At 42.7% G+C, this 14,144-nt stretch overlaps 1 protein-coding gene across 3 annotated transcripts in view; it reads left to right on the top strand.

The window, feature by feature from the left end:
- Window positions 1-14,144, top strand: part of LOC127654275 (uncharacterized) — a 60,875-nt gene that overhangs the window by 12,975 nt on the left and 33,756 nt on the right. The window contains exon 1 of one of the 3 annotated variants that reach the window (XM_052141400.1): window positions 13,838-13,908. The exons of the other annotated variants lie outside the window; for them this stretch is intronic. The gene's annotated coding sequence lies outside the window, so the exon portion shown is untranslated. Of the gene's footprint in view, window positions 1-13,837; window positions 13,909-14,144 lie in introns of those variants that run through there. 3 annotated transcript variants of the gene reach the window in all.

The following is a 14,144-nucleotide window of genomic DNA, read 5'->3' as shown; positions in this document are numbered from 1 at the left end:
ATTAAATCATGAGTGGTTTCATGGTGCTATACCAACTGGGACATATTACCCTTGCAGTCTAACTATTGGCTGATTCAGTGGGGTTGGCCATTTTGTGTAGACATCACTGTAGTCCTTATTTCACAAGTCTTAGACTTTGCTGAAAGTTGCTTTAAGCATCTAGAAGCTCCTACTCTTATACTCTGAACTCTCTCTATCTTTACTCTGATCTCTTTAGTCTCTCTACTCTGAATTCAATATCTATACTCTGATATCTCTATATATATACTCTAAATTAAGATTGCTCAAGATGGCAGCAAGTATGGCTGCTGCCAATGTTGCAGTTTTTTGTTGTTTTGTCCACAATTTTTATGTTTTTGTTCTTGGATGTTGTCAGCCATATTGAAAAACACTTTTGGACTTTGGTTCTGCAAGAGCACACTGGATACCGGACTTTAAATACCTCAATGCTGACCCGCTGTTTACAAACACGACAGTGGAGCCATTTGTCTGGGCAGGCCGGCCGCAGAAACACAGCCGAAAAAGGGGAAGGACAGCCTGCGTTCTAATCAGACTAATACGTCGCACAAATTGACACCCGCTTCCCAGTATTCTAGTGGCAAATGTTCTGTCTTTGGACAACAAGTTCTGTGAGCTGAAAGCGCGGATCTCTTTCCAACGAGAGACGAGGGACTGCTGCATTATTTACCTAACAGAAACTTGGATATCTGCAGAGATTCCAGACTCAGCCATCAAACCTGTACACAACTGTGTACACAAGCCGACACAGACCGGGCACACAAGGAACTGTATGGGAGGATAAGCAAGCAGGAAACCGCGCAACCTGAGGCTGAAATGCAACCAACACACAAGGGGACCGGGTTTTGGACCATTGCTTCTGTCCCTTCCGGGATTAATACAAATCCCTCCCCCACCCACCATTTGGCAAATCGGACCACTCTTCCATTCTGCTTCTGCCCGCTTACAGGTTGAAACTGAAACAGGAAGCATCCGCCACCAGAACGATCCAGTGCTGGTCACCAGATTAAATTCTACAAGACTGTTTTGAGACTGGGAGATGTTCTGGTCCACCTCTGATGACGTCATCGAGATCTACGCTGATACGTAATGTGTTTCATCAGGAAGTGCATAGAGGATGTTGTACCGAACAAAACATACGGATCTTCCCTAACCAGAAACCTGTTCATGCAGCACTTAATGCGCGGACCTTTTAATTCTGGGAACGCGGAGGAGCATAAACAAGCCAGTTATGCCCTCCGCAAAACTATCAGATCAGCCAAATGCCAGTACAGGGACACGATTGAAAGACAGTTCAACACCACCAACTCTATAAGCCTGTGGCAGGGAATTAATGTCATCACAGACTTCAAAGGGTATTAAAACTCTGCCGCGAACACCATTGCCTCTCTCCTGGATGAGCTAAAATAATTTGTATGCTCGTTTCAAGGGAAATAACACCACACTCGCATAGAGAGCTCTCATGGCCAAAGCTACAGAGATTACTTCACTCTCTGTCTCTGTAACGGATGTAACCCGATCCTTCCGATGGGTGAATATCCACAAAGCCATGGGTCCAGATGGCATTCCGGGCCATATCATCAGAGCGTGTGTGAATCAACTGGCTGGTGTTTTTACTGACATTTTCAACCTTTCCCTCTCCTTGTCTGTGGTCCCCTCATTCTTTAAAATGTCCACCATTGTGCCTGTACCAAAGCAATCCAAAATCACTTGCTTAAATGACTGATATCTTGTTGCTCTTAGCCCCGTCATTTGAGAGACTAATCAGAGATTACATCTGCTCTGTGCTGTCCACCTCACGGGACTCACTGCAGTTTGCAAACCGCAACAACCGCTCCACTGATGATGCCATTGCATCTACACAACATATTACTTTCTCCCACCTGGAAAAAAGGAACACATATGTGAGAATGTTGTTTGTAGACTACAGCTCAGCATTCAACACCATAGTGCCCTCCAAGCTTGATGAGAAACTCCGGGCTCTGGGCTTAAACAGCTTGCTGTGCAGCTGGATCCTGGACTTCCTGTCAAACAGACGCCATGTTGTTAGAATTGGCAGCAACACCTCCTCATCACTGACCCTCAACACTGGAGCCCCACAGGGCTGTGTTCTCAGCCCACTCCTGTATTCTCTGAACACACATGATTGTGTAGCAACACATAGCTCCAATGCCATCATTAAGTTTGCTGATGATACAACGGTGGTAGGTCTGATCACTGAAAATGATGAAACAGCCTACAGAAAGGTGTACACTCTGACACTTTGATGTCAGGAGCACAACCTCTCCCTCAACGTCAGCAAGACCAAGGAGCTTGTGGTGGACTTCAGGAGAAAAGACAGAGAACAGAGCCCCATCCCCATCAATGGAGCACCAGTGGAGAGAGTCAGCAGCTTCAATTTCCTCACTGTCCACATCACTGAGTAACTCATTGAGGCTATTGTGAAGAAGGCTCACCATTGCCTCTTCTTCCTGAGACAGCTGAGGAAGTTTGGAACGAGCCACCACATCCTCAAACGGTTCTACACCAGCACTGTAGAGAGCATCCTGACTGGCTGCATCACTGCCTGGTACGGCAACAGCACCAACCTCAGCCCTGCAAAGGGTGGTGTGAACTGCCAGAGACAACATCGGAGGTGAACTTCCCTCCCTCCAGGACATCTATACCAGGTGGTGTGTGAAAAAAGCTTGGGAGATCATCAGAGACTCTAGCCACCCGAGCCATGGGCTGCTTTCAATTCTACATCAGGCAGGTGGTATCGCAGTATCAGGACCCGCACCAGCATATAGAAAATTACAAAGCAATGATGAATTTGTAAAGCCAATATTATACAGTGTAAACCTTATGAATGAAAATGCTAGTGGTGATTTTAAGTTCAGATCAGATGGCCGCATTCTCGACTCCGTTTGCAGTCTCCGTTAATTGTGCGTGTCTTAGAAATATAAGCTTGTAAAGAGTATTAACTATATCATACACATTTTCCACTTCTTGAAATGTCTGTTTGAAATGTCTGATCACATTAAAAACAAATGTTTCACACAATTCACATATAACAATTTATAAACCAACCTGAGTGTGATGTTTTAATTCCTGACAAAAGAAGTAATGATTTTATAGTGGAGCTCGACTGTAAGTTGACCACATTTATATCCACATTAGAGTAATTATCTGGTTAATCCTTTATTGCAAAAATGCCTCCTCTAATTTCTATCTATTCTCTGATTTATCTATACTCTGATCTTTTTCTAACTATTCTCTTATCTCTATCTATCTCTGATCTCTTTCTATCTATACTCTTTTCTCACTAACTATACTCTAATTCAGGGGTCGGCAGCATTTTTGACATGGAGTGCTATTTTTTAATTTTCCTTGTCAATGGCTGTGCTTTAATTTATATTTTGAATAGATTCAGATTTTTATCAGATTTTTCTCTTTTAATCTTTTAATGTAATTTTGAGTGTGACCATGGTTTAAGGATGGTGTACCTGTATGCTGGCTTGGATGGTGATGTTTTCCTTATTACATGATGTGTTGTTCTGAAAGAAAAAAGATACAAATGAAACACGGAATATAGGCTATCATCCACGCAGCCTGACCAAACACAAAGAGGGCGTTTTGACTTGTGTGATTAAACAAAAGTGAGGCGCTGCCGGCTTGTGATGCGTGAATGGCTTGCACGCACTCTATGAGTCTGTTGGGTATACTGCAGTCTCGTAACATTTAAAATGTTTGTTTAGCCTCCCATGAAATTCAGCTCATGAAAACATGCTGTGTCACGAGGAAGGATTACATCAAGCTGTAGCTTGGAATGCAGGTGTGGAATAAAATAGTCTACTCCTCTCTCACCGTTGTGATTACCTCGCCAATAATGACACACGTGCCATAGGTTGCCGACTCCTGCTCTGATTTCTATCTATTCTCTGATCTCTTTCTCTCTATACTCTGATCACTCTATCTATACTCTAATTTCTATCTATTCTCTGATCTCTATATCTATACTCTGATCTTCTTCTATCTATACTCTGATCTCTCTCTATATACTCTGATGTCTCTATATATAATCTAATTTCTATCTGTTCTCTATATCTATACTCTGATCTCTCTCAATCTATGCTCTGAATTCCAAATCTATAGGCAAGGCAAGTTTATTTATATAGCACATTTCATACAGTATGACAATTTAAAGTGCTTACGTATAAATTTTAAAGAAAATATAAGACACATAAAAAAGAAAAACTAATTAATAAGAATAAAAACTAATACACACATTGAGAAACAGTTATATAAAAATAGCATACAAATCAGGAAAATCAGGTATTAAGAGCACGACTTGAGCGAATTGAAAAAGCAGAGAACATGAAATGATCCAAATCATTATGTAATTTCTTTTCCTTCTCATTGTACCCATGATCAACCAAAGCAGTGTAACAGGTTTGTGTATAGAAAACAAGAAAATAAAAGAAAAATGAATATCTAATCAGAACTAAAATAATCTGCTATCTATCTTTTCCTAAACTTGGTTCACCCCTGTCTGGGTGGAGACACCAAGAGAGACAAGGTTTTCCCATTCAAAGTCTGCAGACTATTATTTGCACCATCCTTCTGCGTATATGTCTCCGATGTCACAAGGACATCCTCACGTTCTAATCAAGATACCACCAAATCCGGGTGTGATATCTTGCCACTGCTAGATTCTTAATAACGTCTCCAAGTGAGGACTAGAACATAAGCGTGGACTGTCAGAACCACTCCCGCCCACACTCGGTACAGAGATAATCAGATAATAACAGAGCAGCGCCTCACTCAATCTCTCCACCAGACAGTCCCTAACAAAATAATAAAATCATATTTTTATTGGTTGATCAAGTTTACACCAATAAAATTGCCTGCATTCTTCCGCCATAAGCTATAGGGTCCACAATATGGATATTGAAGAATAGAAACTCAGAGTCAGGTGTTGCAATAATCAAATGAGAGAGTTTACTGATTGTTCTTTGTAGGTTTAATAGGCATCACAAGTCGATTAGATACAAAATAATAAAAATGGAAGAAAGAAAGACAAAAGCAAAATGATTCAGTGAAATCAGGCAGCAATGCTCAGTAAGAAAATGCACAGCTAAACAGAAGTGTTTTTAGTCTGGATTTAAATGTGGCTACTGTTGGGGTACATCTAACCTCTGCGGGTGGCATAATAGCTAAACGTCCTATGCTATTCAGCAATTTATAAATGAGTAATAGTATTTTAAAATCAATTCTAAATGTTACTGGAAACCAGTATAAAGACCTGATGGCTGGAGTAATATGCTCAGATTTTTTGGTTTGGGTGAGAATCCTGACAGCGGCATTCTGAATGAGCTGCAGGTGTCTAATGGTCTTTTTGGGAAGGCCGGTTAGGAGCCCATTGAAGTAGTCTACCCTACTGGTGATGAACAAGTTTCTCTAAGTCTTGACTGGATATAAAACGTCTAATTCTGGCTATATTTTTTTAGATGATATTAGGCTGATTTTGTTATTGCTTTGATGTGACAAAATGTTTTTTTTATGTCTTTAGGCCCTTAGAATCAAGGTATGTATTCATACGGATAGGGCTAGATAGATCTGGATATCGTCTGCATAGCTATGGTATGCAATTTGTTCCATTTTCATAATTTGGCCTAGTGGCAGCATAAACAGGTTGAACAGAAGCAGTGCAAGAATTGAGCCTTGTGGGACTCTGCACGTAATGGATGTACACTCAGATTCATAGTTGCCCCTTACTATGTGATTCATGTAGTAACCCCTGCATTCTAGATTCTAGCTGAAGACCATCCTGCTGATCTTTCTCTATCTATACGTATATCTCTATGTATACTCTGATCTCTCTTTCTATACTCTGTCCTCTCTATAATATACTCTGATATCTCTATTTATAGACTAATTTATATCTATTACCTAATCTCTCTATCTATACTCTGATCTCTTTCTATCTATACTCTGATCTCTCTCAATATATACTCTGATATCTCTATATATACTCTAATTTATATCTATTCTCTGATCTCTCTATCAATACTCTGATCTCTTTATTTCTATAATCTGATCTCTCTCTATCTGTACTCTGATCTCTATACTCTTATCTCTCTATCTATACTCTGATCTCTTTCTATTCAATTTAATTAAATTAGATTCAAATTAGCTTTGTTGGCATGACCGTATACAATGTACAATATTGCCAAAGCATTTAAAAAGAAACACATTACAAATATAAAAATCATATGTAGATGCAATAATAAATTATCACTATAATAAAATAAAATAGAAACAAATGACAAAGTAAATATAGAGAGCAATGAGAATGGGAAGAAAAAGGAAATTAAAATAGCTGTTTCAATAAAGCTCTAATATCAATAGGGGTCAGCCTCTCTCTTATATGATGACAAGAGGACACATACTGTGCTTCCAGCTGAATACACTCTACTTTCTCTCCCATAAGATACGAGAGCTTGTCTAAATCATTTATGTCCAGGAATTCAGGTAGAAAACGAACTATTTGTGTAAAGTTAGTGTTCCCCTTCTGTCGCTCTCTCGACGTTGTGTCAGAGAAGCGACACTAGGGGTCTCTCTTGAGCGCCGAAAAAAGGCCAATGAGAAGTTGGCAGACAGTATTTGCATACCCCGCCCACGGACATACGGGTATTTAAGCGGGCAAATACGGTGAGTTCATTCAGAAAATTTCTTCGGAGCCGATGGTAGTGCATGCAGTCTGCTGCGAGTCACACACACCAGTTCCTGCTTTTCCTCTGATGATCTGCATGCTGTTGGATTGACGGCGCATAACAGCGGCTTTCTCCTTCTTGCACGGCTGTGCATTGTTGCCCCTGGGTGCTTCGACAGCGCAGACAACTCGAAAGAGTTATTCTATAAAAGAGTGATTTTATTTAAAAGAGTAATTTCCTCTAAAAGAGCAAAACACAGCGGCGTTGAACGTCCTTTTCAGGACGCGTCTTTATAAAGATGCCTTTCCGCCCCTGTGTTGTTCCTAGATGCGGTAGAGTGCTCTGCGCTTCAGACGGCCACAGGCGGTGTCTTGTGTGTCTCTCACTGCGAGAGCATGACCATGACAACGTTGCGGTCGCGGCTTTTTTTCAACAGAAAGCAAGCCACTCCAGCCGCCCCCAGCATTGCTCCTACTTCCCACGGGATTGAGGACGATGCAGCTGGTGCTGGAAGCGATCTGGGGATGGCAGCGGGTGCAGCTCTGCCGGGTACGCCCCCTCGGGCCCCCCGGCACGCTCGTTGACTCCCGTCCGTGCTCAAGGTAACAGCGGCTCGCCTCACAGCCAGTCTGCCTATCCTCTCGAGCTCGAAGCGGATGAGCTCGCCGCTGCATCGGAGAGCGCGGCATCTGACACAGAGGATTTCCCTGGGCTGCCGCTTTCAGCCTCACCCCCCCACCCCTCTCCACTCGTCACAGCACCACTCGCTCATCTGCTCTCACTACCCTCGACGGCGGAGCGTCCAACGGATACACACCGATTCCCCAGGTGGATAGGGCGGTTGCGCTCCACCTATGCCCCGGAAACCATACCACCTGGCGGGGCCTCTCTGTACTCCCCTAAAAAACACCTAAAAAACATATCCTGACTTGCGTCTAGATTGGTTCACAGCGGTAGACCTGAAGGACGTGTACTTTCACGTCTCAATTCTGCTGCGACATCGACCCTTCCTACGGTTCGCGTTCGACGGCAAGGCATATCAGTACAAAGTCCTCCCCTTCGGCCTGTCTCTGTCCCCTCGCGTCTTCACGAAAGTCGCAGAGGCAGCCCTGGCAACACATAAACACATCTCGATGACTGGCTCATCCTGGCCCCCTCGCGAGAGTTACTATCGCGCACAGAGACCAGGTGCTCAGGCACCTCAGCCGTTTGGGGCTTCAGGTCAACTGGGAAAAGAACAAGCTCACCCCGGTTCAGAGCATCTCTTTTCTCGGCATGGAGTTAGACTCAGTCTCAATGACAGCAAGCCTCACCAATGAGCGTGCGCAGTCGGTGCTGAAATGCCTCGCTTCCTTCAAGCCAGGCGCAATGGTCCCTTTAAAAATGTTCAAAAGTCTCCTGGGGTATATGGCATCCTCCGCGCTGGTTGCGCTGCTGGGGTTGATGCATATGAGACCACTTCAGCACTGGCTTCAGACTCGAGTCCCGAGACGGGCAGGAGTACCCTTGCAGCAGGTGTCCCGACGCGTCCTGGTCACGACCAACGCCTCCAGATCGAGTTGGGGCGCCGTGTGCAACGGGCACGCAGCCGCGGGCCGTTGGAAAGGGGCCCCGCTGCGCTGGCACATCAACTGCCTAGAGTTGCTGACAGTTTTTTTTTTGCCCTGAAGAAGTTTCTCCCCTTAGTTCAGGACAAACATGTCCTAGTCAGGTCAGACAGACTCAAGTCGCTGCGTGCCACTCACATCCCCGGCAACCTCGATGTGATAGCGACAACGCTTGCCCAGTGGAGAGTGGAGGCTTCACTCCCAGTCGGTCCAGCTGATTTGGGAACAGTTCGGCAAGGCCCAGGTAGACCTGTTTGCCTCCCGAGAAACATCCCACTGCCCGCTCTGTTATGCCGAATAGAGGCTGTGCAAGGCCAGGGAGGACGAGGAGCAAGTCACCTTTGTGGCCCCGTACTGGCCCACTCGGACTTGGTTCTCAGACCTCACGCTTCTCGCGACAGCCCCTCCCTGGCGAATTCCCCTGAGGAAGGACCTGCTTTCTCAGGGACTGGGCACGCTCTGTCATCTGCACCCAGACCTCTGGAACCTCAACGTCTGGCCCTTGGACGGGACGCGGAAGATCTAGTCGTTCCACCACCTAGTGTCGTAGACATGATCAACCAAGCCAGAGCCCCTTCTACCAGGCATCTTTACGCCCTAAAGTGGCGCCTGTTCGGAAATTGGTGTTCTTCCCAGGCTGAAGACCCACATAGGTGAGCAGTTAGGTCAGTGCTCTTATTTCTGCAAGAAAGTCTGGAGGGGAGGCTGTCGTTGCTGTGTCCGGTACGTGCTTTGCGTACCTATTTAAAGGATTACTCTATGCGAGAAACATAGAGAGAAAAGAGGCCCAGCTAGGCTTGACCCGTTCCCAGGTTGGTGAGCATCACCTTGTTCCCCTCATCAGCGTAACCAGAAGGATTCTGATGACTTTATGGGGCATTGGGGAAGGGAACGTGCAGTCTTATACAGCTGGTCGCATTTGCACGTAAGAGTACCTGCCCGCTTCTGTATCAGCAGTTCACATACACTGCTCAGCGCATGGCATGATTTAAGTGGGACCCCTAGTGTCCCTTCAGAGCGACAGAAGGGGAACGTCTAGGTTACGTAAGTAACCTCCGTTCCCCGAAGGAGGGAAGATACGTTGTGTCCTCCCCGCCACGTCACTGAGCCGAGCCACTGTTGTGGCCGGACCATTTCCGGCTCCTCAGACAAATCCTTAATGAACTCACCGTATTTGCCCGCTTGTCCGGGGGCGGGGTATGCAAATACTCTCTGCCAACTTCTCATTGGCCTTTTTTCATAAGTCAGAGGCATATTTCGGCGCTCAAGAGAGACCCCTAGTGTCGCTTCTCCGACACAACGTCTTGTTCCCTCCATCGGGGAACGGAGGTTACATACGTAACCTAGACGTTTCTAATTGTCTCATATTTACTGCAATGAGTGAGGAAGCGCAGCTCGTCCTCCACGACTCCTTCAGTGCAGTGTGAACACAGTATGACCTCTCTGGGCCTCTCCAGACAGACTTTGCTCACTTAGACAATACTTTTACAGTATCATTCTTTGTCGATAGTCTTTAATATTGATCAGATATGGTGGCAATTTATAATCAGTCTTGATTCTGTGGAAGTAGCTTATTTTATGTACTTGTGTGACTTTGTTCTGCCAGTCATGAATGTATTCTTCCTGGGTTGTTCTTTCTGTCTGTTTATGTGTTGCCAGTCACTCTGGGTGTCCTGCCCTGTGTGTAAAAGCATTGTGATATGGTATGTATCTGGAGGTGTGTCTGACAAATGGAACCAGAATTTTCTTTCTATCTATACTCTAATTTCTATCTGTACTCAGATCTCTCTTGTTCAACTCTAATCTCTCTCTATTGAGGCTTTTCCACTGCATGGTACAACTCGACTGAACTTGATTATGCTTGCTTTTTTGGGGTTTTCCACTGTGGATAGTACCTGGTACCTGATACTTTTTTTTAGTATCACCTCAGTCGTGGTTCCAAGCGAGCCGAGCCGATACTAAATGTGACGTCAAAATCCTGCAGATCACTGATTTGTCAGGGAGAATCATCACTACAAGCGTCAATGGATTTCTGACACGCAACATCAACCCGCTAGTTTTAAAGTTAGTAACAGCGATAGCAGTATCATTTGTTCACACGACTTTCGAATTGTGAAAAAAGAAATGGCTGTGCGCAAAACCATGCCGTGGTCATTAAACAAGGTATAGACGGTCCACTCATTAGTGATGAGTGAAACAAAAAGGTCTCTGAGGAAGTGTCTCCGGCTACCACCGGACCTACCAACAGTGTAGTAAAAAGTAAAAAAAAAAAAAAAAAATTTAAAGTGACTATAGAAACATCAAGGAAAATTGGAAGTGGTTCGACCAAATGGACGCTATCTAAACTGGTGAGCAATGGGAGGGAGAGTGCTCTGGACTCGATAGAAGATGGTACGTTTTGTTTTGTTTACTCTATACTCTGCTTGAAAGCTTCACTTTATTTAGTTGACCAGCTACTAGAAGCTACAACCAGGCCAATTTAACTGTTACACTTGTGTAAAATCACCATGCAACAACTGCTTTATGCAGCACAATGAGCTAGTAGCTAACAGCGGTTGTGTTATTGTTTTGGTCAGTTTGTGTCGTATTTAAAATGATGTCACTGCAGTAGAGGCAGCGCAACCATGACAATCAGCCTATAATCCCACCCACGCTGATGAGGCACTAAACTGCAGTGGAAATGCAAGTTCAGAAAAGTAAAGTGAGTAGAGTTGAGGCAAGTCAAACCGTAATGTGCAGTGGAAAATTGCCATATATATTGCCATATATGTTCTCTGTTAGGGATGGATTATCGACCAGTCCAATGGGGCCAGTGCCCAGGGGCTCTTGACTACAAGGGGCCATTGACTGCTTGGGGGGGCCCTGGGCTTTAAGTTTGTGCGATCCAGTTTGGCGATCGCTTGAAAACCCATTAACAATGAAAACGAGGCCCTGGGGCCTTTGCAAGTCATAATCCGTCCCTGGTCTCTCTCTCTATCTTTATTATAATATCTATCTATACCCTGATCTCTCTCTCTATCTGCACTCTAATTTCTGTCTACTCTGATCTCTCTCTTTCTATACTCTGATCTCTCTATCTGTACTTTAATCTCACTATCAATACTCTGATCATCTCCTTTACAAATCTCTATGCAAAGTATTACCAAACTACATCACTGTTCGAGTGGCAATGCTTGACCCACTGGATTTTACAGTTTACAGTTTGGCTTCTAAAACAGCTCATAATTAAATAAAACTGTGATGATAAGATAAATTCTGCAAAAGCTATTTTGGCAAGCAGTGAGGGACTTTTTTAATAAACAACTAAATAGTAAAATTAATACACTTAATTATTAATAAATTAATTATTATTCTCTTTTGCTCTTATCACTTGTCATTGATTAACCCTTCATGTGATGGCACACTTGCTTGTGTTTACTGACCCCTTCCTTAGAGTTTTTCTCAGTGATTCAGTCACTTATCTGGAAACCATCAAATATCAGCATCAACTGATCATGCGGCTACTGATCCAGAATTTAGTTTTTCTGAAAGAGTGAAATGAGGGCAGCACACCTAAACCACCACAGTTGTTTTTTCACATTGACATGAGCTGAGAAATAACAGGTGCATCCCCCTCAGATGTGAGGTCAGCTTGCAATGTGTCTAAACTGATGAGAATTCAGTGTTGTGAAGACTTAATCGAATTTGAATAAGGCTTCACAACACTGAAACTGTTCACATTAACTGTTCTAGTGATCCTGATGTGGCACAGACTTACATTTTGCACACCACATTCAGAGAAAAAGATAGATAGATAGATAGATAGATAGATAGATAGATAGATAGATAGATAGATAGATAGATAGATAGATAGATAGATAGATAGATAGATAGATAGATAGATAGATAGATAGATAGATAGATAGATAGATAGATAGATAGATAGATAGATAGATAGATAGTTAGTTAGTTTTTGTAGATAGAGTTGGTTAGCGGTTTCAGGGCATAACCACAAGCGCTTCTCTCTTGCTGGGAAATGTGAGGCCCTGTTTCACTCCAAACACACACACATACAAATATAACATGTTTCCAGATATAACACCTATTAATATATAATAACATATATATTATGACTGTGAGTAAGCATTTTTGCTTTACTTTAAGAAGTGGAGAGAGAGAGAGAGAGAGAGAGAGAGAGAGAGAGAGAGAGAGAGAGAGAGAGAGAGAGAGAGAGAGAGAGAGAGAGAGAGAGACATAAAGATGTCTCTTTATATAAACATAAGAGTTATAAAGAGAGAGAGAGAGCATGGCTTCCTACTAGTTTCCTGTTCTGCGTTTTAGTGTAAATGTCACCTCATTAGCCTTGTGGTGGGTTTATCCATGACCTATTTCACTACACATGAGTGTGTGTGTGTGTGCGTGCGTGCGTGCGTGTGCGTGTGCGTGTGTGTGCAGGGACGACCAACCCCCATTTCGAAAAAAACGTTGCTTTTCATTTTAAATCATAATTTTACATTTATCCTGTCAGTCATTAAAGCCAAGTACAATCAAAATGTTTAATGAAATAAAAAGCTAATTAAAGACAATTAATGTATATTTTCCAGTTTTTCCACAATACAGTGATAAAAAAAGAAATATTTACCTACATATGTTTTTACATAACACTTTTTTTTCTCTCCTTTTTTGTGTGAACAGGTTGTGCAAATCTACATCACCCAGTAACATTTTGGAATTCTGTTGTTACAGTATATATTAATATTATAACCCAACAATTATTATTGTTGTCCAGTTTGTCATTTTAATATGATAAATAATAATTATTATTACTTTGATGACTTGTATACAATAGTAATATATTTCTCTCTTATTTACTTTCATCTGGAGCTTATATCCTGATGCAGCAGTGTATTGTTCACCATGTTGCAAAAGGCTGTATTTTATGTAAGCATCATAGGCAACATTTGTAACTGTAACAGTAAACATACAAGACATGGGGCCACTCAGCACATTATAGCAGAAGGAAAAAAAACATTGCCGTTTATCAAGCGCTGAAACTTTGCTTGTGTGTGTGTGTGTGTGACAGGAAGAGCTGTGTGTACGGAGAATCACTGTTTGTTGTGTTAAATGTGAATTCAGTATTTTGGGGGCTAATGTAAAATGTTTTACATATGAACAAAGGAATTGTGTATTTGTGAAGAGTGATCTGAATGGTGTACACTCACACAGGATAAAGGCTGTACTCAATATAAAAATATATATGGTGTGTGTCACCCCCTTCAGTGTGTTTGGCAATATTGAAATGACAGTTTAGTTTCACTAAACAATGAGAATCCTCGCGCTTGGCGATACTTAGCGCAGTGTTGCTTGGTGATGTGAAGAGTGAAAAGAACAAAATGGAACATATTTATTATCGTGCTTTAGAAGCATAGACAACAGGAGATTCAGTAGCTGTACAGCTGAAGAAGCGAAAAAGATCCGAAGCAAGACAGAAAGCTTGGCAAAGGCAAAAAACTAGAGTAAACATCGGTATGGCCTACACAAGGTGGAAATATATGATGACAGAGAAAAACCTGAGTAGTGATGCCGATGTTGCTTCTTTTTTGTTGTAGGTAAGAAATTATTAATTGTTTCGACCTCTCTCTAAAATACTATTAGCGGAATTTACAGAAAACTCATACAAGTTTCCCTCTTTTAAAATCACATGTGTAGTCAACATACGTATGTAAGTAATGGACAGTTTTCAGCAGTCTTTACAAATGCAACCGGAAAGCAATGTGTCATATTCTTTTCTTTGTTATCACAGCTATAGTCTACATATAGCCCATCTAACCTCTCTATGAAACCC

Source organism: Xyrauchen texanus, chromosome 13, assembly GCF_025860055.1.
Source record: "Xyrauchen texanus isolate HMW12.3.18 chromosome 13, RBS_HiC_50CHRs, whole genome shotgun sequence".
Classification (NCBI taxonomy): domain Eukaryota; kingdom Metazoa; phylum Chordata; class Actinopteri; order Cypriniformes; family Catostomidae; genus Xyrauchen; species Xyrauchen texanus.
Note: the sequence above shows the minus strand (reverse complement) of the source record. Positions and strands in the feature narration are given on the sequence as shown.